Below are 24,648 nucleotides of genomic sequence, written 5' to 3'. Positions count from 1 at the left end.
TAGAAGTCCAATGCGCTATCCATTCCGCCACAGATCCAGATGAAAATTAACTTACGTACATTAAGGGATGATCGAAGTTTTGTCAATCCAGTGTTTACTTCACATCATATTATCAAGCATTCTGGGATACAAGAAAGAATAATTGTTTTCTGAAACATAAAATGTCTGTAGAAGAATCACACTTCTGGCTGAAACCTTGAACTACACCTTTGTTCCTTTAGGGATAAATTCGGAGAATAGGGTATTACTGTATTTTCTTGCAAACTGAATACGTTTGGACAACATTTCCATACCTTAATAAAAAAGAACTGGATAAAAAGTGCAGACATGCAATTGGTTAACAATACAAAAACACAAAGAGAATATACCATAAATAGCTTTGAAAGAAGATTTTACTTTATATGTCGCTAGAAACAAATGTCTGAGTGTAGGGTGTCATGTTTTTGGTCTATCTCATTTACAGCTATTATAAAGACAATGTTTCTGAAGGAAGGATACATTAGGAAAGTGCAAAGTTTCTGGCAGTGATGTTGTATTGCTTATGAGCAATATGTTCCTGTTGCCATGGAAGGCAGACTGCTTTTGATTCAGTTGCATGCTGTATTAGATACATAGGTTCAACTTGGGTGAAATACTAAGATTAAAGCATCGGCCAAAAATAAACATTCCTCACATGCATAATGTTCCTTATTTGAATAAGAAAGTAAAAAATGTGACTCTGGTTGGATTCTAACCCACAACCTTTGAATGACTTTGCCAATTCACTTAGAAGTCCAACGCGCTATCCATTGCCCCACAGAGCCAGATGAAAATCCACTTGCATACAGTAAGGGATGATCGAAGTTTTGTCAATCCAGTGTTTACTTCACATCACATTATCAAGCCTTCTGGGATACATGAAAGGATGATTGTTTTCTGAAACATTAAATGTCTGTAGCAAGAATCACAGTTCGGGGTGAAACCTTGAACTGCACCTTTGTTCCTTTAGGGATAAATTCGGAGAATAGGGTATTACTGTATTTTCTTGCAAACTGAATACGTTTGGACAACATTTCCATACCTTAATAAAAAAGAACTGGATAAAAAGTGCAGACATGCAATTGGTTAACAATACAAAAACACAAAGAGAATATACCATAAATAGCTTTGAAAGAAGATTTTACTTTATATGTCGCTAGAAACAAATGTCTGAGTGTAGGGTGTCGTGTTTTTGGTCTATCTCATTTACAGCTATTATAAAGACAATGTTTCTGAAGGAAGGATACATTAGGAAAGTGCAAAGTTTCTGGCAGTGATGTTGTATTGCTTATGAGCAATATGTTCCTGTTGCCATGGAAGGCAGACTGCTTTTGATTCAGTTGCATGCTGTATTAGATACATAGGTTCAACTTGGGTGAAATACTAAGATTAAAGCATCGGCCAAAAATAAACATTCCTCACATGCATAATGTTCCTTATTTGAATAAGAAAGTAAAAAGTGCGACTCTGGTTGGATTCGAACCCACAACCTTTGAATGACTTTGCCAATTCACTTAGAAGTCCAACGCGCTATCCATTGCGCCACAGAGCCAGATGAAAATCCACTTGCATACAGTAAGGGATGATCGAAGTTTTGTCAATCCAGTGTTTACTTCACATCACATTATCAAGCCTTCTGGGATACATGAAAGAATGATTGTTTTCTGAAACATTAAATGTCTGTAGCAAGAATCACAGTTCGGGGTGAAACCTTGAACTGCACCTTTGTTCGCTTGGGGAGAAATTCAGAGAATAGGGTATTACAGTATTTTCTTGCCAAGTGAATTGGTTTGGACAACAATTTCATACCTTAATAAAAAAGAACTGGATAAAAAGTGCAGACATACAATTGGTTAACAATACAAAAACACAAAGAGAATATACCATAAATAGCTTTGAAAGAAGATTTTACTTTATATGTCGCTAGAAACAAATGTCTGAGTGTAGGGTGTCGTGTTTTTGGTCTATCTCATTTACAGCTATTATAAAGACAATGTTTCTGAAGGAAGGATACATTAGGAAAGTGCAAAGTTTCTGGCAGTGATGTTGTATTGCTTATGAGCAATATGTTCCTGTTGCAATGGAAGGCAGACTGCTTTTGATTCAGTTGCATGCTGTATTAGATACATAGGTTCAACTTGGGTCAAATACTAAGATTAAAGCATCGGCCAAAAATAAACATTCCTCACATGCATAATGTTCCTTGTTTGAATTAGAAAGTAAAAAATGCGATTCTGGTGGGATTCGAACCCACAACCTTTGAATGATTTTGCCAATTCACTTAGAAGTCCAACGCGCTATCCATTGCGCCACAAAGCCAGACAAAAATCAACTTGCGTAAATTAAGGGATGATCGAAGTTTTGTCAATCCAGTGTTTACTTCACATCATATTATCAAGCCTTCTGGGATACAAGAAAGAATAATTGTTTTCTGAAACATAAAATGTCTGTAGAAGAATCACACTTCTGGGTGAAACCTTGAACTACACCTTTGTTCCTTTAGGGATAAATTCGGAGAATAGGGTATTACTGTATTTTCTTGCAAACTGAATACGTTTGGACAACAATTTCATACCTTAATAGAAAAGAACTGGATAAAAAGTGCAGCCATACAATTGGTTAACAATACAAAAACACAAAGAGAATATACCATAAATAGCTTTGAAAGAAGATTTTACTTTATATGTCGCTAGAAACAAATGTCTGAGTGTAGGGTGTCGTGTTTTTGGTCTATCTCATTTACAGCTATTATAAAGACAATGTTTCTGAAGGAAGGATACATTAGGAAAGTGCAAAGTTTCTGGCAGTGATGTTGTATTGCTTATGAGCAATATGTTCCTGTTGCAATGGAAGGCAGACTGCTTTTGATTCAGTTGCATGCTGTATTAGATACATAGGTTCAACTTGGGTCAAATACTAAGATTAAAGCATCGGCCAAAAATAAACATTCCTCACATGCATAATGTTCCTTGTTTGAATAAGAAAGTAAAAAATGCGACTCTGGTGGGATTCGAACCCACAACCTTTGAATGACTTTGCCAATTCACTTAGAAGTCCAACGCGCTATCCATTGCGCCACAGAGCCAGATGCACATCAACTTGAGTACATTAAGGGATGATCGAAGTTTTGTCAATCCGGTGTTTACTTCACATCATATTATCAAGCCTTCTGGGATACAAGAAAGAATAATTGTTTTCGGAAACATAAAATGTCTGTAGAAGAATCACACTTCTGGGTGAAACCTTGAACTACACCTTTGTTCCTTTAGGGATAAATTCGGAGAATAGGGTATTACAGTATTTTCTTGCCAAGTGAATTGGTTTGGACAACATTTCCATACCTTAATAAAAAAGAACTGGATAAAAAGTGCAGACATACAATTGGTTAACAATACAAAAACACAAAGAGAATATACCATAAATAGCTTTGAAAGAAGATTTTACTTTATATGTCGCTAGAAACAAATGTCTGAGCGTAGGGTGTCGTGTTTTGGTCTATCTCATTTACAGCTATTATAAAGACAATGTTTCTGAAGGAAGGATACATTAGAAAAGTGCCAAGTTTCTGAAAGTGATGTTGTATTGCTTATGAGCAATATGTTCCTGTTGCAATGGAAGGCAGACTGCTTTTGATTCAGTTGCATGCTGTATTAGATACATAGGTTCAACTTGGGTCAAATACTAAGATTAAAGCATCGGCCAAAAATTAACATTCCTCACATGCATAATGTTCCTTGTTTGAATAAGAAAGTAAAAAATGCGACTCTGGTGGGATTCGAACCCACAAACTTTGAATGACTTTGCCAATTCACTTAGAAGTCCAACGCGCTATCCATTGCACCACAGAGCCAGATGAAAATCAAGTTGCGTACATTAAGGGATGATCGAAGTTTTGTCAATCCAGTGTTTACTTCACATCATATTATCAAGCCTTCTGGGATACAAGAAAGAATAATTGTTTTCTGAAACATAAAATGTCTGTAGAAGAATCACACTTCTGGGTGAAACATTGAACTACACCTTTGTTCCTTTAGGGATACATTCGGAGAATAGGGTATTACAGTATTTTCTTGCAAACTGAATACGTTTGGACAACAATTCCATACCTTAATAAAAAAGAACTGGATAAAAAGTGCAGACATACAATTGGTTAACAATACAAAAACACAAAGAGAATATACCATAAATAGCTTTGAAAGAAGATTTTACTTTATATGTCGCTAGAAACAAATGTCTGAGCGTAGGGTGTCGTGTTTTGGTCTATCTCATTTACAGCTATTATAAAGACAATGTTTCTGAAGGAAGGATACATTAGAAAAGTGCCAAGTTTCTGGTAGTGATGTTGTATTGCTTATGAGCAATATGTTCCTGTTGCAATGGAAGGCAGACTGCTTTTGATTCAGTTGCATGCTGTATTAGATACATAGGTTCAACTTGGGTCAAATACTAAGATTAAAGCATCGGCCAAAAATAAACATTCCTCACATGCACAATGTTCCTTGTTTGAATAAGAAAGTAAAAAATGCAACTCTGGTGGTATTCAAACCCACAACCTTTGAATGACTTTGCCAATTCACTTAGAAGTCCAACGCGCTATCCATTCCGCCACAGATCCAGATGAAAATTAACTTGCGTACATTAAGGGATGATCGAAGTTTTGTCAATCCAGTGTTTACTTCACATCATATTATCAAGCATTCTGGGATACAAGAAAGAATAATTGTTTTCTGAAACATAAAATGTCTGTAGAAGAATCACACTTCTGGCTGAAACCTTGAACTACACCTTTGTTCCTTTAGGGATAAATTCGGAGAATAGGGTATTACTGTATTTTCTTGCAAACTGAATACGTTTGGACAACATTTCCATACCTTAATAAAAAAGAACTGGATAAAAAGTGCAGACATGCAATTGGTTAACAATACAAAAACACAAAGAGAATATACCATAAATAGCTTTGAAAGAAGATTTTACTTTATATGTCGCTAGAAACAAATGTCTGAGTGTAGGGTGTCATGTTTTTGGTCTATCTCATTTACAGCTATTATAAAGACAATGTTTCTGAAGGAAGGATACATTAGGAAAGTGCAAAGTTTCTGGCAGTGATGTTGTATTGCTTATGAGCAATATGTTCCTGTTGCCATGGAAGGCAGACTGCTTTTGATTCAGTTGCATGCTGTATTAGATACATAGGTTCAACTTGGGTGAAATACTAAGATTAAAGCATCGGCCAAAAATAAACATTCCTCACATGCATAATGTTCCTTATTTGAATAAGAAAGTAAAAAATGCGACTCTGGTTGGATTCTAACCCACAACCTTTGAATGACTTTGCCAATTCACTTAGAAGTCCAACGCGCTATCCATTGCGCCACAGAGCCAGATGAAAATCCACTTGCATACAGTAAGGGATGATCGAAGTTTTGTCAATCCAGTGTTTACTTCACATCACATTATCAAGCCTTCTGGGATACATGAAAGGATGATTGTTTTCTGAAACATTAAATGTCTGTAGCAAGAATCACAGTTCGGGGTGAAACCTTGAACTGCACCTTTGTTCCTTTAGGGATAAATTCGGAGAATAGGGTATTACTGTATTTTCTTGCAAACTGAATACGTTTGGACAACATTTCCATACCTTAATAAAAAAGAACTGGATAAAAAGTGCAGACATGCAATTGGTTAACAATACAAAAACACAAAGAGAATATACCATAAATAGCTTTGAAAGAAGATTTTACTTTATATGTCGCTAGAAACAAATGTCTGAGCGTAGGGTGTCGTGTTTTGGTCTATCTCATTTACAGCTATTATAAAGACAATGTTTCTGAAGGAAGGATACATTAGAAAAGTGCCAAGTTTCTGGTAGTGATGTTGTATTGCTTATGAGCAATATGTTCCTGTTGCAATGGAAGGCAGACTGCTTTTGATTCAGTTGCATGCTGTATTAGATACATAGGTTCAACTTGGGTCAAATACTAAGATTAAAGCATCGGCCAAAAATAAACATTCCTCACATGCACAATGTTCCTTGTTTGAATAAGAAAGTAAAAAATGCAACTCTGGTGGTATTCAAACCCACAACCTTTGAATGACTTTGCCAATTCACTTAGAAGTCCAACGCGCTATCCATTCCGCCACAGATCCAGATGAAAATTAACTTGCGTACATTAAGGGATGATCGAAGTTTTGTCAATCCAGTGTTTACTTCACATCATATTATCAAGCATTCTGGGATACAAGAAAGAATAATTGTTTTCTGAAACATAAAATGTCTGTAGAAGAATCACACTTCTGGCTGAAACCTTGAACTACACCTTTGTTCCTTTAGGGATAAATTCGGAGAATAGGGTATTACTGTATTTTCTTGCAAACTGAATACGTTTGGACAACATTTCCATACCTTAATAAAAAAGAACTGGATAAAAAGTGCAGACATGCAATTGGTTAACAATACAAAAACACAAAGAGAATATACCATAAATAGCTTTGAAAGAAGATTTTACTTTATATGTCGCTAGAAACAAATGTCTGAGTGTAGGGTGTCATGTTTTTGGTCTATCTCATTTACAGCTATTATAAAGACAATGTTTCTGAAGGAAGGATACATTAGGAAAGTGCAAAGTTTCTGGCAGTGATGTTGTATTGCTTATGAGCAATATGTTCCTGTTGCCATGGAAGGCAGACTGCTTTTGATTCAGTTGCATGCTGTATTAGATACATAGGTTCAACTTGGGTGAAATACTAAGATTAAAGCATCGGCCAAAAATAAACATTCCTCACATGCATAATGTTCCTTATTTGAATAAGAAAGTAAAAAATGCGACTCTGGTTGGATTCTAACCCACAACCTTTGAATGACTTTGCCAATTCACTTAGAAGTCCAACGCGCTATCCATTGCGCCACAGAGCCAGATGAAAATCCACTTGCATACAGTAAGGGATGATCGAAGTTTTGTCAATCCAGTGTTTACTTCACATCACATTATCAAGCCTTCTGGGATACATGAAAGGATGATTGTTTTCTGAAACATTAAATGTCTGTAGCAAGAATCACAGTTCGGGGTGAAACCTTGAACTGCACCTTTGTTCCTTTAGGGATAAATTCGGAGAATAGGGTATTACTGTATTTTCTTGCAAACTGAATACGTTTGGACAACATTTCCATACCTTAATAAAAAAGAACTGGATAAAAAGTGCAGACATGCAATTGGTTAACAATACAAAAACACAAAGAGAATATACCATAAATAGCTTTGAAAGAAGATTTTACTTTATATGTCGCTAGAAACAAATGTCTGAGCGTAGGGTGTCGTGTTTTGGTCTATCTCATTTACAGCTATTATAAAGACAATGTTTCTGAAGGAAGGATACATTAGAAAAGTGCCAAGTTTCTGGTAGTGATGTTGTATTGCTTATGAGCAATATGTTCCTGTTGCAATGGAAGGCAGACTGCTTTTGATTCAGTTGCATGCTGTATTAGATACATAGGTTCAACTTGGGTCAAATACTAAGATTAAAGCATCGGCCAAAAATAAACATTCCTCACATGCACAATGTTCCTTGTTTGAATAAGAAAGTAAAAAATGCAACTCTGGTGGTATTCAAACCCACAACCTTTGAATGACTTTGCCAATTCACTTAGAAGTCCAACGCGCTATCCATTCCGCCACAGATCCAGATGAAAATTAACTTGCGTACATTAAGGGATGATCGAAGTTTTGTCAATCCAGTGTTTACTTCACATCATATTATCAAGCATTCTGGGATACAAGAAAGAATAATTGTTTTCTGAAACATAAAATGTCTGTAGAAGAATCACACTTCTGGCTGAAACCTTGAACTACACCTTTGTTCCTTTAGGGATAAATTCGGAGAATAGGGTATTACTGTATTTTCTTGCAAACTGAATACGTTTGGACAACATTTCCATACCTTAATAAAAAAGAACTGGATAAAAAGTGCAGACATGCAATTGGTTAACAATACAAAAACACAAAGAGAATATACCATAAATAGCTTTGAAAGAAGATTTTACTTTATATGTCGCTAGAAACAAATGTCTGAGTGTAGGGTGTCATGTTTTTGGTCTATCTCATTTACAGCTATTATAAAGACAATGTTTCTGAAGGAAGGATACATTAGGAAAGTGCAAAGTTTCTGGCAGTGATGTTGTATTGCTTATGAGCAATATGTTCCTGTTGCCATGGAAGGCAGACTGCTTTTGATTCAGTTGCATGCTGTATTAGATACATAGGTTCAACTTGGGTGAAATACTAAGATTAAAGCATCGGCCAAAAATAAACATTCCTCACATGCATAATGTTCCTTATTTGAATAAGAAAGTAAAAAATGCGACTCTGGTTGGATTCGAACCCACAACCTTTGAATGACTTTGCCAATTCACTTAGAAGTCCAACGCGCTATCCATTGCGCCACAGAGCCAGATGAAAATCCACTTGCATACAGTAAGGGATGATCGAAGTTTTGTCAATCCAGTGTTTACTTCACATCACATTATCAAGCCTTCTGGGATACATGAAAGAATGATTGTTTTCTGAAACATTAAATGTCTGTAGCAAGAATCACAGTTCGGGGTGAAACCTTGAACTGCACCTTTGTTCGCTTGGGGAGAAATTCAGAGAATAGGGTATTACAGTATTTTCTTGCCAAGTGAATTGGTTTGGACAACAATTTCATACCTTAATAAAAAAGAACTGGATAAAAAGTGCAGACATACAATTGGTTAACAATACAAAAACACAAAGAGAATATACCATAAATAGCTTTGAAAGAAGATTTTACTTTATATGTCGCTAGAAACAAATGTCTGAGTGTAGGGTGTCGTGTTTTTGGTCTATCTCATTTACAGCTATTATAAAGACAATGTTTCTGAAGGAAGGATACATTAGGAAAGTGCAAAGTTTCTGGCAGTGATGTTGTATTGCTTATGAGCAATATGTTCCTGTTGCCATGGAAGGCAGACTGCTTTTGATTCAGTTGCATGCTGTATTAGATACATAGGTTCAACTTGGGTGAAATACTAAGATTAAAGCATCGGCCAAAAATAAACATTCCTCACATGCATAATGTTCCTTATTTGAATAAGAAAGTAAAAAATGTGACTCTGGTTGGATTCTAACCCACAACCTTTGAATGACTTTGCCAATTCACTTAGAAGTCCAACGCGCTATCCATTGCGCCACAGAGCCAGATGAAAATCCACTTGCATACAGTAAGGGATGATCGAAGTTTTGTCAATCCAGTGTTTACTTCACATCACATTATCAAGCCTTCTGGGATACATGAAAGGATGATTGTTTTCTGAAACATTAAATGTCTGTAGCAAGAATCACAGTTCGGGGTGAAACCTTGAACTGCACCTTTGTTCCTTTAGGGATAAATTCGGAGAATAGGGTATTACTGTATTTTCTTGCAAACTGAATACGTTTGCACAACATTTCCATACCTTAATAAAAAAGAACTGGATAAAAAGTGCAGACATGCAATTGGTTAACAATACAAAAACACAAAGAGAATATACCATAAATAGCTTTGAAAGAAGATTTTACTTTATATGTCGCTAGAAACAAATGTCTGAGTGTAGGGTGTCGTGTTTTTGGTCTATCTCATTTACAGCTATTATAAAGACAATGTTTCTGAAGGAAGGATACATTAGGAAAGTGCAAAGTTTCTGGCAGTGATGTTGTATTGCTTATGAGCAATATGTTCCTGTTGCCATGGAAGGCAGACTGCTTTTGATTCAGTTGCATGCTGTATTAGATACATAGGTTCAACTTGGGTGAAATACTAAGATTAAAGCATCGGCCAAAAATAAACATTCCTCACATGCATAATGTTCCTTATTTGAATAAGAAAGTAAAAAATGCGACTCTGGTTGGATTCGAACCCACAACCTTTGAATGACTTTGCCAATTCACTTAGAAGTCCAACGCGCTATCCATTGCGCCACAGAGCCAGATGAAAATCCACTTGCATACAGTAAGGGATGATCGAAGTTTTGTCAATCCAGTGTTTACTTCACATCACATTATCAAGCCTTCTGGGATACATGAAAGAATGATTGTTTTCTGAAACATTAAATGTCTGTAGCAAGAATCACAGTTCGGGGTGAAACCTTGAACTGCACCTTTGTTCGCTTGGGGAGAAATTCAGAGAATAGGGTATTACAGTATTTTCTTGCCAAGTGAATTGGTTTGGACAACAATTTCATACCTTAATAAAAAAGAACTGGATAAAAAGTGCAGACATACAATTGGTTAACAATACAAAAACACAAAGAGAATATACCATAAATAGCTTTGAAAGAAGATTTTACTTTATATGTCGCTAGAAACAAATGTCTGAGTGTAGGGTGTCGTGTTTTTGGTCTATCTCATTTACAGCTATTATAAAGACAATGTTTCTGAAGGAAGGATACATTAGGAAAGTGCAAAGTTTCTGGCAGTGATGTTGTATTGCTTATGAGCAATATGTTCCTGTTGCAATGGAAGGCAGACTGCTTTTGATTCAGTTGCATGCTGTATTAGATACATAGGTTCAACTTGGGTCAAATACTAAGATTAAAGCATCGGCCAAAAATAAACATTCCTCACATGCATAATGTTCCTTGTTTGAATTAGAAAGTAAAAAATGCGATTCTGGTGGGATTCGAACCCACAACCTTTGAATGACTTTGCCAATTCACTTAGAAGTCCAACGCGCTATCCATTGCGCCACAGAGCCAGACAAAAATCAACTTGCGTAAATTAAGGGATGATCGAAGTTTTGTCAATCCAGTGTTTACTTCACATCATATTATCAAGCCTTCTGGGATACAAGAAAGAATAATTGTTTTCTCAAACATAAAATGTCTGTAGAAGAATCACACTTCTGGGTGAAACCTTGAACTACACCTTTGTTCCTTTAGGGATAAATTCAGAGAATAGGGTATTACTGTATTTTCTTGCAAACTGAATACGTTTGGACAACAATTTCATACCTTAATAGAAAAGAACTGGATAAAAAGTGCAGCCATAGAATTGGTTAACAATACAAAAACACAAAGAGAATATACCATAAATAGCTTTGAAAGAAGATTTTACTTTATATGTCGCTAGAAACAAATGTCTGAGTGTAGGGTGTCGTGTTTTTGGTCTATCTCATTTACAGCTATTATAAAGACAATGTTTCTGAAGGAAGGATACATTAGGAAAGTGCAAAGTTTCTGGCAGTGATGTTGTATTGCTTATGAGCAATATGTTCCTGTTGCCATGGAAGGCAGACTGCTTTTGATTCAGTTGCATGCTGTATTAGATACATAGGTTCAACTTGGGTGAAATACTAAGATTAAAGCATCGGCCAAAAATAAACATTCCTCACATGCATAATGTTCCTTATTTGAATAAGAAAGTAAAAAATGTGACTCTGGTTGGATTCTAACCCACAACCTTTGAATGACTTTGCCAATTCACTTAGAAGTCCAACGCGCTATCCATTGCGCCACAGAGCCAGATGAAAATCCACTTGCATACAGTAAGGGATGATCGAAGTTTTGTCAATCCAGTGTTTACTTCACATCACATTATCAAGCCTTCTGGGATACATGAAAGAATGATTGTTTTCTGAAACATTAAATGTCTGTAGCAAGAATCACAGTTCGGGGTGAAACCTTGAACTGCACCTTTGTTCGCTTGGGGAGAAATTCAGAGAATAGGGTATTACAGTATTTTCTTGCCAAGTGAATTGGTTTGGACAACAATTTCATACCTTAATAAAAAAGAACTGGATAAAAAGTGCAGACATACAATTGGTTAACAATACAAAAACACAAAGAGAATATACCATAAATAGCTTTGAAAGAAGATTTTACTTTATATGTCGCTAGAAACAAATGTCTGAGTGTAGGGTGTCGTGTTTTTGGTCTATCTCATTTACAGCTATTATAAAGACAATGTTTCTGAAGGAAGGATACATTAGGAAAGTGCAAAGTTTCTGGCAGTGATGTTGTATTGCTTATGAGCAATATGTTCCTGTTGCAATGGAAGGCAGACTGCTTTTGATTCAGTTGCATGCTGTATTAGATACATAGGTTCAACTTGGGTCAAATACTAAGATTAAAGCATCGGCCAAAAATAAACATTCCTCACATGCATAATGTTCCTTGTTTGAATTAGAAAGTAAAAAATGCGATTGTGGTGGGATTCGAACCCACAACCTTTGAATGATTTTGCCAATTCACTTAGAAGTCCAACGCGCTATCCATTGCGCCACAGAGCCAGACAAAAATCAACTTGCGTAAATTAAGGGATGATCGAAGTTTTGTCAATCCAGTGTTTACTTCACATCATATTATCAAGCCTTCTGGGATACATGAAAGAATGATTGTTTTCTGAAACATGAAATGTCTGTAGCAAGAATCACACTTCTGTGTGAAACCTTGAACTGCACCTTTGTTCGCTTGGGGAGAAATTCAGAGAATAGGGTATAACAGTATTTTCTTGCCAACTGAATACGTTTGGACAACAATTCCATACCTTAATAAAAAAGAACTGGATAAAAAGTGCAGCCATACAATTGGTTAACAATACAAAAACACAAAGAGAATATACCATAAATAGCTTTGAAAGAAGATTTTACTTTATATGTCGCTAGAAACAAGTGTCTGAGTGTAGGGTGTCGTGTTTTTGGTCTATCTCATTTACAGCTATTATAAAGACAATGTTTCTGAAGGAAGGATACATTAGGAAAGTGCAAAGTTTTTGGCAGTGATGTTGTATTCCTTATGAGCAATATGTTCCTGTTGCAATGGAAGGCAGACTGCTTTTGATTCAGTTGCATGCTGTATTAGATACATAGGTTCAACTTGGGTCAAATACTAAGATTAAAGCATCGGCCAAAAATAAACATTCCTCACATGCATAATGTTCCTTGTTTGAATAAGAAAGTAAAAAATGCGACTCTGGTGGGATTCGAACCCGCAACCTTTGAATGACTTTGCCAATTCACTTAGAAGTCCAACGCGCTATCCATTGCGCCACAGAGCCAGATGACAATCAACTTGCGTACATCAGGGGATGATCGAGGTTTTGTCAATCCAGTGTTTACTTCACATCATATTATCAAGCCTTCTGGGATACAAGAAAGAATAATTGTTTTCTGAAACATAAAATGTCTGTAGAAGAATCACACTTCTGGGTGAAACCTTGAACTACACCTTTGTTCCTTTAGGGATAAATTCGGAGAATAGGGTATTACTGTATTTTCTTGCAAACTGAATACGTTTGGACAACAATTCCATACCTTAATAAAAAAGAACTGGATAAAAAGTGCAGCCATACAATTGGTTAACAATACAAAAACACAAAGAGAATATACCATAAATAGCTTTGAAAGAAGATTTTACTTTATATGTCGCTAGAAACAAATGTCTGAGTGTAGGGTGTCGTGTTTTTGGTCTATCTCATTTACAGCTATTATAAAGACAATGTTTCTGAAGGAAGGATACATTAGGAAAGTGCAAAGTTTCTGGCAGTGATGTTGTATTGCTTATGAGCAATATGTTCCTGTTGCAATGGAAGGCAGACTGCTTTTGATTCAGTTGCATGCTGTATTAGATACATAGGTTCAACTTGGGTCAAATACTAAGATTAAAGCATCGGCCAAAAATAAACATTCCTCACATGCATAATGTTCCTTGTTTGAATTAGAAAGTAAAAAATGCGACTCTGGTGGGATTCGAACCCACAACCTTTGAATGACTTTGCCAATTCACTTAGAAGTCCAACGCGCTATCCATTGCGCCACAGAGCCAGATGAAAATTAACTTGCGTACATTAAGGGGTGATCGAAGTTTTGTCAATCCGGTGTTTACTTCACATCACATTATCAAGCCTTCTGGGACACATCAAAGAATGATTGTTTTCTGAAACATAAAATGTCTGTAACAAGAATCACACTTCTGTGTGAAACCTTGAACTGCACCTTTGTTCGCTTGGGGAGAAATTCAGAGAATAGGGTATTACAGTATTTTCTTGCCAAGTGAATAGGTTTGGACAACAATTCCATACCTTAATAAAAAAGAACTGGATAAAAAGTGCAGACATACAATTGGTTAACAATACAAAAACACAAATCCAGTCAATCCAGTGTTTACTTCACATCATATTATCAAGCCTTCTGGGATACAAGAAAGAATAATTGTTTTCTGAAACATAAAATGTCTGTAGAAGAATCACACTTCTGGGTGAAACCTTGAACTACACCTTTGTTCCTTTAGGGATAAATTCGGAGAATAGGGTATTACTGTATTTTCTTGCAAACTGAATACGTTTGGACAACAATTCCATACCTTAATAAAAAAGAACTGGATAAAAAGTGCAGCCATACAATTGGTTAACAATACAAAAACACAAAGAGAATATACCATAAATAGCTTTGAAAGAAGATTTTACTTTATATGTCGCTAGAAACAAATGTCTGAGTGTAGGGTGTCGTGTTTTTGGTCTATCTCATTTACAGCTATTATAAAGACAATGTTTCTGAAGGAAGGATACATTAGGAAAGTGCAAAGTTTCTGGCAGTGATGTTGTATTGCTTATGAGCAATATGTTCCTGTTGCAATGGAAGGCAGACTGCTTTTGATTCAGTTGCATGCTGTATTAGATACATAGGTTCAACTTGGGTCAAATACTAAGATTAAAGCATCGGCCAAAAATAAACATTCCTCACATGCATAATGTTCCTTGTTTGAATAAGAAAGTAAAAAATGCAACTCTGGTGGGATTCGAACCCACAACCTTTGAATGACTTTGCAAATTCACTTAGAAGTCCAACGCACTATCCATTGCGCCACAGAGCCAGATAAATATCAACTTGCGTACTAATGATCAAAGTTTTGTCAATCCAGTGTTTACTTCACATCATATTATCAAGCCTTCTGTGATACAAGAAAGAATTATTGTTTTCTGAAACATAAAATGTCTGCAGAAGAATCACACTTCTGGGTGAAACCTTGAACTACACCTTTGTTCCTTTAGGGATAGATTCGGAGAATAGGGTATTACTGTATTTTCTTGCAAACTGAATACGTTTGGACAACAATTCCATACCTTAATAAAAAAGAACTGGATAAAAAGTGCAGCCATACAATTGGTTAACAATACAAAAACACAAAGAGAATATACCATAAATAGCTTTGAAAGAAGATTTTACTTTATATGTCGCTAGAAACAAATGTCTGAGTGTAGGGTGTCGTGTTTTTGGTCTATCTCATTTACAGCTATTATAAAGACAATGTTTCTGAAGGAAGGATACATTAGGAAAGTGCAATGTTTCTGGCAGTGATGTTGTATTGCTTATGAGCAATATGTTCCTGTTGCAATGGAAGGCAGACTGCTTTTGATTCAGTTGCATGCTGTATTAGATAGATAGGTTCAACTTGGGTCAAATACTAAGATTAAAGCATCGGCCAAAAATAAACATTCCTCACATGCATAATGTTCCTTGTTTGAATAAGAAAGTAAAAAATGCGACTCTGGTGGGATTCGAACCCACAACCGTTGAATGACTTTGCCAATTCACTTAGAAGTCCAACGCGCTATCCATTGCGCCACAGAGCCAGTTGAAAATCAACTTGCGTACATTAAGGGATGATCGAAGTTTTGTCAATCCAGTGTTTACTTCACATCATATTATCAAGCCTTCTGGGATACAAGAAAGAATAATTGTTTTCTGAAACATAAAATGTCTGTAGAAGAATCACACTTCTGGGTGAAACCTTGAACTACACCTTTGTTCCTTTAGGGATAAATTCGGAGAATAGGGTATTACTGTATTTTCTTGCAAACTGAATACGTTTGGACAACAATTCCATACCTTAATAAAAAAGAACTGGATAAAAAGTGCAGCCATACAATTGGTTAACATTACAAAAACACAAAGAGAATATACCATAAATAGCTTTGAAAGAAGATTTTACTTTATATGTCGCTAGAAACAAATGTCTGAGTGTAGGGTGTCGTGTTTTTGGTCTATCTCATTTACAGCTATTATAAAGACAATGTTTCTGAAGGAAGGATACGTTAGGAAAGTGCAAAGTTTCTGGCAGTGATGTTGTATTGCTTATGAGCAATATGTTCCTGTTGCAATGGAAGGCAGACTGCTTTTGATTCAGTTGCATGCTGTATTAGATACATAGGTTCAACTTGGGTCAAATACTAAGATTAAAGCATCGGCCAAAAATAAACATTCCTCACATGCATAATGTTCCTTGTTTGAATAAGAAAGTAAAAAATAGGACTCTGGTGGGATTCGAACCCACAACCTTTGAATGACTTTGCCAATTCTCTTAGAAGTCCAACGCGCTATCCATTGCGCCACAGAGCCAGTTGAAAATCAACTTGCGTACATTAAGGGATGATCGAAGTTTTGTCAATCCAGTGTTTACTTCACATCATATTATCAAGCCTTCTGGGATACAAGAAAGAATAATTGTTTTCTGAAACATAAAATGTCTGTAGAAGAATCACACTTCTGGGTGAAACCTTGAACTACACCTTTGTTCCTTTAGGGATAAATTCGGAGAATAGGGTATTACTGTATTTTCTTGCAAACTGAATACGTTTGGACAACAATTCCATACCTTAATAAAAAAGAACTGGATAAAAAGTGCAGACATACAATTGGTTAACAATACAAAAACACAAAGAGAATATACCATAAATAGCTTTGAAAGAAGATTTTACTTTATATGTCGCTAGAAACAAATGTCTGAGTGTAGGGTGTCGTGTTTTTGGTCTATCTCATTTACAGCTATTATAAAGACAATGTTTCTGAAGGAAGGATACGTTAGGAAAGTGCAAAGTTTCTGGCAGTGATGTTGTATTGCTTATGAGCAATATGTTCCTGTTGCAATGGAAGGCAGACTGCTTTTGATTCAGTTGCATGCTGTATTAGATACATAGGTTCAACTTGGGTCAAATACTAAGATTAAAGCATCGGCCAAAAATAAACATTCCTCACATGCATAATGTTCCTTGTTTGAATAAGAAAGTAAAAAATACGACTCTGGTGGGATTCGAACCCACAACCTTTGAATGACTTTGCCAATTCACTTAGAAGTCCAACGCGCTATCCATTGCGCCACAGAGCCAGTTGAAAATCAACTTGCGTACATTAAGGGATGATCGAAGTTTTGTCAATCCAGTGTTTACTTCACATCATATTATCAAGCCTTCTGGGATACAAGAAAGAATAATTGTTTTCTGAAACATAAAATGTCTGTAGAAGAATCACACTTCTGGGTGAAACCTTGAACTACACCTTTGTTCCTTTAGGGATAAATTCGGAGAATAGGGTATTACTGTATTTTCTTGCAAACTGAATACGTTTGGACAACAATTCCATACCTTAATAAAAAAGAACTGGATAAAAAGTGCAGCCATACAATTGGTTAACAATACAAAAACACAAAGAGAATATACCATAAATAGCTTTGAAAGAAGATTTTACTTTATATGTCGCTAGAAACAAATGTCTGAGTGTAGGGTGTCGTGTTTTTGGTCTATCTCATTTACAGCTATTATAAAGACAATGTTTCTGAAGGAAGGATACGTTAGGAAAGTGCAAAGTTTCTGGCAGTGATGTTGTATTGCTTATGAGCAATATGTTCCTGTTGCAATGGAAGGCAGACTGCTTTTGATTCAGTTGCATGCTGTATTAGATACATAGGTTCAACTTGGGTCAAATACTAAGATTAAAGCATCGGCCAAAAATAAACATTCCTCACATGCATAATGTTCCTTGTTTGAATAAGAAAGTAAAAAATACGACTCTGGTGGGATTCGAACCCACAACCTTTGAATGACTTTGCCAATTCACTTAGAAGTCCAACGCGCTATCCATTGCGCCACAGAGCCAGTTGAAAATCAACTTGCGTACATTAAGGGATGATCGAAGTTTTGTCAATCCAGTGTTTACTTCACATCATATTATCAAGCCTTCTGGGATACAAGAAAGAATAATTGTTTTCTGAAACATAAAATGTCTGCAGAAGAATCACACTTCTGGGTGAAACCTTGAACTACACCTTTGTTCCTTTAGGGATAGATTCGGAGAATAGGGTATTACTGTATTTTCTTGCAAACTGAATACGTTTGGACAACAATTCCATACCTTAATAAAAAAGAACTGGATAAAAAGTGCAGCCATACAATTAGTTAACAATACAAAAACACAAAGAGAATATACCATAAATAGCTTTGAAAGAAGATTTTACTTTATATGTCGCTAGAAACAAATGTCTGAGTGTAGGGTGTCGTGTTTTTGGTCTATCTCATTTACAGCTATTATAAAGACAATGTTTCTGAAGGAAGGATACATTAGGAAAGTGCAAAGTTTCTGGCAGTGATGTTGTATTGCTTATGAGCAATATGTTCCTGTTGCAATGGAAGGCAGACTGCTTTTGATTCAGTTGCATGCTGTATTAGATAGATAGGTTCAACTTGGGTCAAATACTAAGATTAAAGCATCGGCCAAAAATAAACATTCCTCACATGCATAATGTTCCTTGTTTGAATAAGAAAGTAAAAAATGCGACTCTGGTGGGATTCGAACCCACAACCTTTGAATGACTTTGCCAATTCACTTAGAAGTCCAACGCGCTATCCATTGCGCCACAGAGCCAGATGAACATCAACTTGCGTACATTAAGGGATGATCGAAGTTTTGTCAATCCAGTGTTTACTTCACATCATATTATCAAGCCTTCTGGGATACAAGAAAGAATAATTGTTTTCTGAAACATAAAATGTCTGTAGAAGAATCACACTTCTGGGTGAAACCTTGAACTACACCTTTGTTCCTTTAGGGATAGATTCGGAGAATAGGGTATTACTGTATTTTCTTGCAAACTGAATACGTTTGGACAACAATTCCATACCTTAATAAAAAAGAACTGGATAAAAAGTGCAGCCATACAATTGGTTAACAATACAAAAACACAAAGAGAATATACCATAAATAGCTTTGAAAGAAGATTTTACTTTATATGTCGCTAGAAACAAATGTCTGAGTGTAGGGTGTCGTGTTTTTGGTCTATCTCATTTACAGCTATTATAAAGACAATGTTTCTGAAGGAAGGATACATTAGGAAAGTGCAAAGTTTCTGGCAGTGATGTTGTATTGCTTATGAGCAATATGTTCCTGTTGCAATGGAAGGCAGACTGCTTTTGATTCAGTTGCATGCTGTATTAGATAGATAGGTTCAACTTGGGTCAAATACTAAGATTAAAGCATCGGCCAAAAATAAACATTCCTCACATGCATAATGTTCCTTGTTTGAATAAGAAAGTAAAAATGCGACTCTGGTGGGATTCGAACCCACAACCTTTGAATGACTTTGCCAATTCTCTTAGAAGTCCAACGCGCTATCCATTGCGCCACAGAGCCAGTTGAAACTCAACTTGCGTACATTAAGGGATGATCGAAGTTTTGTCAATCCAGTGTTTACTTCACATCATATTATCAAGCCTTCTGGGATACAAGAAAGAATAATTGTTTTCTGAAACATAAAATGTCTGTAGAAGAATCACACTTCTGGGTGAAACCTTGAAATACACCTTTGTTCCTTTAGGGATAAATTCGGAGAATAGGGTATTACTGTATTTTCTTGCAAACTGAATACGTTTGGACAACAATTCCATACCTTAATAAAAAAGAACTGGATAAAAAGTGCAGACATACAATTGGTTAACAATACAAAAACACAAAGAGAATATACCATAAATAGCTTTGAAAGAAGATTTTACTTTATATGTCGCTAGAAACAAATGTCTGAGTGTAGGGTGTCGTGTTTTTGGTCTATCTCATTTACAGCTATTATAAAGACAATGTTTCTGAAGGAAGGATACGTTAGGAAAGTGCAAAGTTTCTGGCAGTGATGTTGTATTGCTTATGAGCAATATGTTCCTGTTGCAATGGAAGGCAGACTGCTTTTGATTCAGTTGCATGCTGTATTAGATACATAGGTTCAACTTGGGTCAAATACTAAGATTAAAGCATCGGCCAAAAATAAACATTCCTCACATGCATAATGTTCCTTGTTTGAATAAGAAAGTAAAAAATACGACTCTGGTGGGATTCGAACCCACAACCTTTGAATGACTTTGCCAATTCACTTAGAAGTCCAACGCGCTATCCATTGCGCCACAGAGCCAGATGAAAATCAACTTGCGTACATTAAGGGATGATCGAAGTTTTGTCAATCCAGTGTTTACTTCACATCATATTATCAAGCCTTCTGGGATACAAGAAAGAATAATTGTTTTCTGAAACATAAAATGTCTGTAGAAGAATCACACTTCTGGGTGAAACCTTGAACTACACCTTTGTTCCTTTAGGGATAAATTCGGAGAATAGGGTATTACTGTATTTTCTTGCAAACTGAATACGTTTGGACAACAATTCCATACCTTAATAAAAAAGAACTGGATAAAAAGTGCAGCCATACAATTGGTTAACAATACAAAAACACAAAGAGAATATACCATAAATAGCTTTGAAAGAAGATTTTACTTTATATGTCGCTAGAAACAAATGTCTGAGTGTAGGGTGTCGTGTTTTTGGTCTATCTCATTTACAGCTATTATAAAGACAATGTTTCTGAAGGAAGGATACATTAGGAAAGTGCAAAGTTTCTGGCAGTGATGTTGTATTGCTTATGAGCAATATGTTCCTGTTGCAATGGAAGGCAGACTGCTTTTGATTCAGTTGCATGCTGTATTAGATACATTGGTTCAACTTGGGTCAAATACTAAGATTAAAGCATCGGCCAAAAATAAACATTCCTCACATGCATAATGTTCCTTGTTTGAATAAGAAAGTAAAAAATACGACTCTGGTGGGATTCGAACCCACAACCTTTGAATGACTTTGCCAATTCACTTAGAAGTCCAACGCGCTATCCATTGCGCCACAGAGCCAGATGAAAATCAACTTGCGTACATTAAGGGATGATCGAAGTTTTGTCAATCCAGTGTTTACTTCACATCATATTATCAAGCCTTCTGGGATACAAGAAAGAATAATTGTTTTCTGAAACATAAAATGTCTGTAGAAGAATCACACTTCTGGGTGAAACCTTGAACTACACCTTTGTTCCTTTAGGGATAAATTCGGAGAATAGGGTATTACTGTATTTTCTTGCAAACTGAATACGTTTGGACAACAATTCCATACCTTAATAAAAAAGAACTGGATAAAAAGTGCAGCCATACAATTGGTTAACAATACAAAAACACAAAGAGAATATACCATAAATAGCTTTGAAAGAAGATTTTACTTTATATGTCGCTAGAAACAAATGTCTGAGTGTAGGGTGTCGTGTTTTTGGTCTATCTCATTTACAGCTATTATAAAGACAATGTTTCTGAAGGAAGGATACATTAGGAAAGTGCAAAGTTTCTGGCAGTGATGTTGTATTGCTTATGAGCAATATGTTCCTGTTGCAATGGAAGGCAGACTGCTTTTGATTCAGTTGCATGCTGTATTAGATACATAGGTTCAACTTGGGTCAAATACTAAGATTAAAGCATCGGCCAAAAATAAACATTCCTCACATGCATAATGTTCCTTGTTTGAATAAGAAAGTAAAAAATGCGACTCTGGTGGGATTCGAACCCACAACCTTTGAATGACTTTGCCAATTCACTTAGAAGTCCAACGCGCTATCCATTGCGCCACAGAGCCAGATGCACATCAACTTGAGTACATTAAGGGATGATCGAAGTTTTGTCAATCCGGTGTTTACTTCACATCATATTATCAAGCCTTCTGGGATACAAGAAAGAATAATTGTTTTCGGAAACATAAAATGTCTGTAGAAGAATCACACTTCTGGGTGAAACCTTGAACTACACCTTTGTTCCTTTAGGGATAAATTCGGAGAATAGGGTATTACAGTATTTTCTTGCCAAGTGAGTTGGTTTGGACAACAATTCCATACCTTAATAAAAAAGAACTGGATAAAAAGTGCAGACATACAATTGGTTAACAATACAAAAACACAAAGAGAATATACCATAAATAGCTTTGAAAGAAGATTTTACTTTATATGTCGCTAGAAACAAATGTCTGAGCGTAGGGTGTCGTGTTTTGGTCTATCTCATTTACAGCTATTATAAAGACAATGTTTCTGAAGGAAGGATACATTAGAAAAGTGCCAAGTTTCTGGTAGTGATGTTGTATTGCTTATGAGCAATATGTTCCTGTTGCAATGGAAGGCAGACTGCTTTTGATTCAGTTGCATGCTGTATTAGATACATAGGTTCAACTTGGGTCAAATACTAAGATTAAAGCATCGGCCAAAAATAAACATTCCTCACATGCATAATATTCCTTGTTTGAATAAGAAAGTAAAAAATGCGACTCTGGTGGGATTCGAACACACAAACTTTGAATGACTTTGCCAATTCACTTAGAAGTCCAACGCGCTATCCATTGCACCACAGAGCCAGATGAAAATCAAGTTGCGTACATTAAGGGATGATCGAAGTTTTGTCAATCCAGTGTTTACTTCACATCATATTATCAAGCCTTCTGGGATACAAGAAAGAATAATTGTTTTCTGAAACATAAAATGTCTGTAGAAGAATCACACTTCTGGGTGAAACATTGAACTACACCTTTGTTCCTTTAGGGATAAATTCGGAGAATAGGGTATTACTGTATTTTCTTGCAAACTGAATACGTTTGGACAACAATTCCATACCTTAATAAAAAAGAACTGGATAAAAAGTGCAGCCATACAATTGGTTAACAATACAAAAACACAAAGAGAATATACCATAAATAGCTTTGAAAGAAGATTTTACTTTATATGTCGCTAGAAACAAATGTCTGAGTGTAGGGTGTCGTGTTTTTGGTCTATCTCATTTACAGCTATTATAAAGACAATGTTTCTGAAGGAAGGATACATTAGGAAAGTGCAAAGTTTCTGGCAGTGATGTTGTATTGCTTATGAGCAATATGTTCCTGTTGCAATGGAAGGCAGACTGCTTTTGATTCAGTTGCATGCTGTATTAGATACATAGGTTCAACTTGGGTCACATACTAAGATTAAAGCATCGGCCAAAAATAAACATTCCTCACATGCATAATGTTCCTTGTTTGAATAAGAAAGTAAAAAATGCGACTCTGGTGGGATTCGAACCCACAACCTTTGAATGACTTTGCCAATTCACTTAGAAGTCCAACGCGCTATCCATTGCGCCACAGAGCCAGATGACAATCAACTTGCGTACATCAGGGGATGATCGAGGTTTTGTCAATCCAGTGTTTACTTCACATCATATTATCAAGCCTTCTGGGATACAAGAAAGAATAATTGTTTTCTGAAACATAAAATGTCTGTAGAAGAATCACACTTCTGGGTGAAACCTTGAACTACACCTTTGTTCCTTTAGGGATAAATTCGGAGAATAGGGTATTACTGTATTTTCTTGCAAACTGAATACGTTTGGACAACAATTCCATACCTTAATAAAAAAGAACTGGATAAAAAGTGCAGCCATACAATTGGTTAACAATACAAAAACACAAAGAGAATATACCATAAATAGCTTTGAAAGAAGATTTTACTTTATATGTCGCTAGAAACAAATGTCTGAGTGTAGGGTGTCGTGTTTTTGGTCTATCTCATTTACAGCTATTATAAAGACAATGTTTCTGAAGGAAGGATACATTAGGAAAGTGCAAAGTTTCTGGCAGTGATGTTGTATTGCTTATGAGCAATATGTTCCTGTTGCAATGGAAGGCAGACTGCTTTTGATTCAGTTGCATGCTGTATTAGATACATAGGTTCAACTTGGGTCAAATACTAAGATTAAAGCATCGGCCAAAAATAAACATTCCTCACATGCGTAATGTTCCTTGTTTGAATAAGAAAGTAAAAAATGCGACTCTGGTGGGATTCGAACCCACAACCTTTGAATGACTTTGCCAATTCACTTAGAAGTCCAACGCGCTATCCATTGCGCCACAGAGCCAGATGCACATCAACTTGAGTACATTAAGGGATGATCGAAGTTTTGTCAATCCGGTGTTTACTTCACATCATATTATCAAGCCTTCTGGGATACAAGAAAGAATAATTGTTTTCGGAAACATAAAATGTCTGTAGAAGAATCACACTTCTGGGTGAAACCTTGAACTACACCTTTGTTCCTTTAGGGATAAATTCGGAGAATAGGGTATTACAGTATTTTCTTGCCAAGTGAATTGGTTTGGACAACAATTCCATACCTTAATAAAAAAGAACTGGATAAAAAGTGCAGACATACAATTGGTTAACAATACAAAAACACAAAGAGAATATACCATAAATAGCTTTGAAAGAAGATTTTACTTTATATGTCGCTAGAAACAAATGTCTGAGCGTAGGGTGTCGTGTTTTGGTCTATCTCATTTACAGCTATTATAAAGACAATGTTTCTGAAGGAAGGATACATTAGAAAAGTGCCAAGTTTCTGGTAGTGATGTTGTATTGCTTATGAGCAATATGTTCCTGTTGCAATGGAAGGCAGACTGCTTTTGATTCAGTTGCATGCTGTATTAGATACATAGGTTCAACTT

At 36.0% G+C, this 24,648-nt stretch overlaps 13 non-coding genes across 13 annotated transcripts; all 13 read right to left on the bottom strand.

The window, feature by feature from the left end:
• Nucleotides 1-3,013: 3,013 nt before the first annotated feature.
• TRNAR-UCU (transfer RNA arginine (anticodon UCU)) lies at nucleotides 3,014-3,103 on the bottom strand. Its single transcript is given in 2 exon segments — nucleotides 3,014-3,049; nucleotides 3,067-3,103. It is a non-coding gene; the product is annotated as a tRNA-Arg (tRNA).
• A 10,637-nt stretch (nucleotides 3,104-13,740) lies between these two features.
• TRNAR-UCU (transfer RNA arginine (anticodon UCU)) lies at nucleotides 13,741-13,830 on the bottom strand. The gene is given in 2 exon segments: nucleotides 13,741-13,776; nucleotides 13,794-13,830. It is a non-coding gene; the product is annotated as a tRNA-Arg (tRNA).
• A 1,718-nt stretch (nucleotides 13,831-15,548) lies between these two features.
• TRNAR-UCU (transfer RNA arginine (anticodon UCU)) lies at nucleotides 15,549-15,638 on the bottom strand. Its single transcript is given in 2 exon segments — nucleotides 15,549-15,584; nucleotides 15,602-15,638. It is a non-coding gene; the product is annotated as a tRNA-Arg (tRNA).
• Nucleotides 15,639-16,314: 676 nt separating this feature from the next.
• Nucleotides 16,315-16,404, bottom strand: TRNAR-UCU (transfer RNA arginine (anticodon UCU)). The gene is given in 2 exon segments: nucleotides 16,315-16,350; nucleotides 16,368-16,404. It is a non-coding gene; the product is annotated as a tRNA-Arg (tRNA).
• Nucleotides 16,405-17,080: 676 nt separating this feature from the next.
• TRNAR-UCU (transfer RNA arginine (anticodon UCU)) lies at nucleotides 17,081-17,170 on the bottom strand. Its single transcript is given in 2 exon segments — nucleotides 17,081-17,116; nucleotides 17,134-17,170. It is a non-coding gene; the product is annotated as a tRNA-Arg (tRNA).
• Nucleotides 17,171-17,846: 676 nt separating this feature from the next.
• Nucleotides 17,847-17,936, bottom strand: TRNAR-UCU (transfer RNA arginine (anticodon UCU)). The gene is given in 2 exon segments: nucleotides 17,847-17,882; nucleotides 17,900-17,936. It is a non-coding gene; the product is annotated as a tRNA-Arg (tRNA).
• Nucleotides 17,937-18,612: 676 nt separating this feature from the next.
• On the bottom strand, nucleotides 18,613-18,702 carry TRNAR-UCU (transfer RNA arginine (anticodon UCU)). Its single transcript is given in 2 exon segments — nucleotides 18,613-18,648; nucleotides 18,666-18,702. It is a non-coding gene; the product is annotated as a tRNA-Arg (tRNA).
• Nucleotides 18,703-19,377: 675 nt separating this feature from the next.
• TRNAR-UCU (transfer RNA arginine (anticodon UCU)) lies at nucleotides 19,378-19,467 on the bottom strand. Its single transcript is given in 2 exon segments — nucleotides 19,378-19,413; nucleotides 19,431-19,467. It is a non-coding gene; the product is annotated as a tRNA-Arg (tRNA).
• A 676-nt stretch (nucleotides 19,468-20,143) lies between these two features.
• TRNAR-UCU (transfer RNA arginine (anticodon UCU)) lies at nucleotides 20,144-20,233 on the bottom strand. Its single transcript is given in 2 exon segments — nucleotides 20,144-20,179; nucleotides 20,197-20,233. It is a non-coding gene; the product is annotated as a tRNA-Arg (tRNA).
• Nucleotides 20,234-20,909: 676 nt separating this feature from the next.
• Nucleotides 20,910-20,999, bottom strand: TRNAR-UCU (transfer RNA arginine (anticodon UCU)). Its single transcript is given in 2 exon segments — nucleotides 20,910-20,945; nucleotides 20,963-20,999. It is a non-coding gene; the product is annotated as a tRNA-Arg (tRNA).
• Nucleotides 21,000-21,675: 676 nt separating this feature from the next.
• Nucleotides 21,676-21,765, bottom strand: TRNAR-UCU (transfer RNA arginine (anticodon UCU)). Its single transcript is given in 2 exon segments — nucleotides 21,676-21,711; nucleotides 21,729-21,765. It is a non-coding gene; the product is annotated as a tRNA-Arg (tRNA).
• A 1,441-nt stretch (nucleotides 21,766-23,206) lies between these two features.
• On the bottom strand, nucleotides 23,207-23,296 carry TRNAR-UCU (transfer RNA arginine (anticodon UCU)). The gene is given in 2 exon segments: nucleotides 23,207-23,242; nucleotides 23,260-23,296. It is a non-coding gene; the product is annotated as a tRNA-Arg (tRNA).
• Nucleotides 23,297-23,972: 676 nt separating this feature from the next.
• TRNAR-UCU (transfer RNA arginine (anticodon UCU)) lies at nucleotides 23,973-24,062 on the bottom strand. Its single transcript is given in 2 exon segments — nucleotides 23,973-24,008; nucleotides 24,026-24,062. It is a non-coding gene; the product is annotated as a tRNA-Arg (tRNA).
• Nucleotides 24,063-24,648: the final 586 nt, after the last annotated feature.

Source organism: Ambystoma mexicanum (genome assembly GCF_040938575.1).
Source record: "Ambystoma mexicanum isolate Mex_15411 chromosome 12 unlocalized genomic scaffold, UKY_AmexF1_1 Mex_chr12_unloc.1, whole genome shotgun sequence".
Lineage (NCBI taxonomy): Eukaryota > Metazoa > Chordata > Amphibia > Caudata > Ambystomatidae > Ambystoma > Ambystoma mexicanum.
The sequence above is the reverse complement of the archived record's forward strand: the minus strand, read 5'-3'. Positions and strand labels throughout refer to the sequence as shown.